The sequence below is a fragment of the Egretta garzetta genome, unplaced genomic scaffold (assembly GCF_000687185.1).
Source record: "Egretta garzetta isolate BGI_Z169 unplaced genomic scaffold, ASM68718v1 scaffold425, whole genome shotgun sequence".
Classification (NCBI taxonomy): Eukaryota; Metazoa; Chordata; class Aves; order Pelecaniformes; family Ardeidae; genus Egretta; species Egretta garzetta.
Window position 1 is genome coordinate 2,926,094 of NW_009259796.1, and position 4,084 is coordinate 2,930,177.

At 40.7% G+C, this 4,084-nt stretch overlaps 1 protein-coding gene across 1 annotated transcript in view; it reads right to left on the reverse strand.

The window, feature by feature from the left end:
* PLOD2 (procollagen-lysine,2-oxoglutarate 5-dioxygenase 2) overlaps positions 1-843 on the reverse strand; it is a 70,972-nt gene extending 70,129 nt beyond the window's left edge. Inside the window, exon 1 of the mRNA XM_035895298.1 lies at positions 379-843. The gene's annotated coding sequence lies outside the window, so the exon portion shown is untranslated. The remainder of the gene's footprint in view (positions 1-378) is intronic.
* Between the last annotated feature and the right edge of the window lie 3,241 nt (positions 844-4,084).

Sequence of the window (4,084 nt, forward strand, 5' to 3'; positions counted from 1 at the left end):
CTCAAGTACAGAACACTGTTGCACTGATGTGCTGGTTGTACATAACACCAACAGAACATTGCTGTAAGCCACAAAATCAAGGCAGCCCCAAGGTCTTCAGTGTCTTCAGGGTCAAAATCTATGATTGTGTCATTTAAATTAGCAGGTTAGCTCGTGTTTATACTTTCATTCTTATGAATAACTTTAATTATAGCCTTCACCATAAACCCCAACTTCCCCAGTTTGCATAGGAGCTGCCATGCAGCATTTGCCACCCGCCACTTGCTGGGGGGCTCAGTGCCAACTCACAGCATCGCCACAGTGCCATCGCCACGGTGCCAGTGCCGTCTCAGCTTCATATGCAGTGCTATTGCAGTGTTGCAACATCTGACCACTTACCTTTGAAATACGCCTTTGTCTGTGCTCCTCGCAGTCGTGATGCACGGTTGCACAGAAATTTTCCGGTTGCTGATTATCTCCATGTCACTCCCCCTTCTGTAGCACACGCAACAAGGAACAGGAGGCTTCTGGCTGGAAGGCCAGGCCAGCGATCCCTGCATTGCACTAGCCCCCTTGCCATGGGAGTGCATGGATTGGTGTGCATTTGTAATCAGGGCCTGAAGCTGGTTGTGCAGAAGGACTGAGGACACCAGGAGTCGCTGAGGTCCCAGCGCATACAGCACCAGCTCCTCTATGTGCATGTTACCCAGCCTTGTACCAGTTTCTGCTTGCTCCTCAGTAAATGGCAATCAACAAAGGAGAAATACTGACTTCCTCAGCTGCTACCCACTGCCCTGGTTCAATAACTAGGTCAGCTAAAGGTTAAACCAGCCGAGGCATGAGCAGCAAGTTTAAATTTAAAAAGAAAAAAAAAGAACCACAACCAAAGCCTGGGGGGAAGCCTGGAGCAGATTCCCAGGTTCGCCTGGCCAAAGCTCTCCTGTCCCTCCCCCTCTCCTCCACTGCCCCACAGTGCTTGAGGTCCACGTCACAGCCATGCACGCTGAAGCCATCTCATGTCTAGGGGGCTAAATGCACCTCAGATATAAATCATAGATATAAATCAGCCTATTTATTTTGATGTATCCTGCTGTGACATATTCATACTTTTTCTGTTATGTAGTAAATTATGTCAGAAATCATAATCAAATTCTAAATTCTATCATTTACCAAGCCTAATGCAACTTTAAGGCCATTACACAGTATTTGTCTGGGATTTTTTAAATCAATCATGGTTTAACATACTTTCACACACATTTTTTAATTTTTCTAGTGGCATGTAATTGCATTTGAAGCTTAAGATTTTGCAGCTTTGGTGGGAAAGACACAACTGGCTTTCCACACTCATGTAGGGAATACATACTTTGAAGATAGTGTAATCTGAAATTCTTCCACTGAGAAAATCAGAATGACAACAAAACTGCCTGTGAATCTTAGAGTGAGGTTTTAAGCAGTGGAAAAATAATTCCTGTGCTAACACTGCCACCTGTTGCCACCCATTGAAAAATAGGAGAGACAGTCATCGTGAATCCCTGTTCTCATCTCTTCTCCCTCTTTGGTCGTTGTTACAATGCTTTCATGTATATTTTCTCCTCACTGCTTTCTTTAATAACATAGTGTTATCAGGGAAAAAATGCGAGTAAGCCAAAACCAAGTGATATGTTAAATATATCTGTAGAACAGAAGAAAAATCAGCAATGAGTGGTCACAGGGAGATACTAGAGTCCTAGAGACATCTGATCAAGTACATTAGTGTAGCATGTATAAGTATATATATATATCTTGAAAGCACATATAGAGCCCCAATCCAACACAACAGAATTGTCGACCAGCTAGGGTCTTCCCTCCCCACCCTGGGCGAGCTGCACCTTTCTCTTTGTTATTCTCTCCCTCTGACCTCTTGCTATTTTCTGTGGGGGTTTTATACCTTTTTTACCTCCTGTCTCACTAATTTTAAGATCAAATCTTACCACATGATTGCTTTTTGCTTGACAAGGCTTCTTCATCTTGCCGTGTAGTGGTGGTTTCCCCTCCATGCAACCTGTATCTGTTTCCTTGCCCTGGTTGTGAGAGACTCCCTTATCTGCAAGTTCCTCTGATTCCACAGCTTCCTCCCTGCATCATCCTTTTACCTTTACCACCTATTAATTTCACAAGTACTCCTGTCACAAATTACTAGCATTCATATCATACAATGCCCATTAGTAGTCAAACACTTAAGCCATGCATTTTACAATACATTCCCTTGAACAAAGATTTTATTTTTTTTTTTATTGCCCCTAGAATTTCCAATTAGCTACTCCCTGCACCTACAGTAAATGAGCTAAATTCAATTCAGGAAAACCAGTGGCTTTCTCCTTTCAGTGTGTGGTCCCTGCTGCCGCTGTCATTAGTAAAATGAAGATGAGGTACGTGAGGGAGGTGAGGGATGTCCTTGGGTCTACAAAAAGACCCAAGGAGGCCTTTTCATGAACTCCACTAGTATGAATTAAAATGTTTTTAGGAGACCAACTGTAATACAATATATTTTAAAACAACGCTCCCCTCTCTTGTCCGATTAGCAAGATTGTTCTCTCTCCTCAATTAGCAAAAATCCAGTCTTGTTTAAGACTAAAGGAGGAGTAAATTACTTTTTTTTTTTTTCTTTTTACACTTGTAATTTTGGGGTTTGGAAACTGGGATTAACTATGCTTTTCTACTGAGAAACATCACATAAATTATGCCTTTCTGTGCTGTATAGACCCTAGGGTTCCATTAAGTGACAATGTCTCCTGTACAGCTGGAGATGAAAAACTTACAGGGATGATACAGATGGAAAGATCATTAACAGAACTAGAGAAATCCATCTGCAAATCTCACTCCATAAAGGTTTTATGTAACAGCTCTATCTAACAGAGATGGTACTGAAAAACGGGCAGCGTGCTGAAAGTCTTCTAATGCTCTCCAAAGCCTGGATTTATGGATAGGGGGATAAATCATTGTATTGCTTGTAGTCTAGTAGATGAAGAGTTCTAGAGTCTAGCAATTTATTAAATATAGATGCTGTTATGGGTTCCTTCAAAATGAAGACAGATAGCTCAAAGAATGATTTATTCTGCAATAGCACAATCAGTTTCAGAAATGAGCAAGTAAATATAGGCATCTCCAGAAGTTCTTGAAAACTTTAAGGAATAAACATTTTTAAAATTAAGTATCGTTAGTAAAACATGAAAGAGATTACAAAGGTGATAAGATACCGTTTGGTTAACTAAAGAGTTACCCCTTGACAGCCTTAGTTAGGACTTCTCATGCAGTATTTTCACCTTCATGAGGGACCGAGAGTCATTTAACAAGACAAAAAATTATGAGCTGTGTAACCAGTATGAGACCTACACAGTTACACAACCAATGGGAGGTTCCCTTTGTCAAATGCTCTCTCCATCCTTTTCTGATCTGAAGTTATGGAACTTCTTTCCTATTCTCACCACAATTCCAGCAAACGTAAATGGCATAGCTTGAACTTCTTACACCTTCCACCTATGTAGCTGGATTCACGTATTGATTCCCTTGGGCTATCTGGTTCCTTGCCTTATTTACCAACTTTTACTGAACACATGGTAAAGGAGTAAGCTGTAGCAGTTTGACCACTAGACTCAAGCATCACAAAGTCAAAAAAATCTAAGTGACAGCACAACTTCCACAACTCTGTTGTACAACAACTTTGTTGTTGGGTTTCACTGTATTTGAGAAACCTGTTTGTAAGCAAAGATATCTTCGCTTTGATTATGCTTTACAAAATTGTTACTGCTTGCAACTGCAATTCTGCTTAAGATACAAGAGTTGCAACATTTTTTTCCTACACATCTTGACGTGAAGCTGATCATTCTTGACTGCTTGCATTCTCACATTTTTCCCTTACTGCTCCACAGACATGTATGTGAATTTTTCTATGTAATTTTTTATGCAAGTTTGTTGGGACGATGGTGCTTCCAGGACTTAGGCTGAATAGCTAAGCACAACATTTGAACATAAAATTTTGAATTACTTGAAGGAATGAAAATAAAGTCTCCTGGTTACATGCCATTTAGACCAGACCATCAGGTTTAACACTGCAATGAACTCTTTC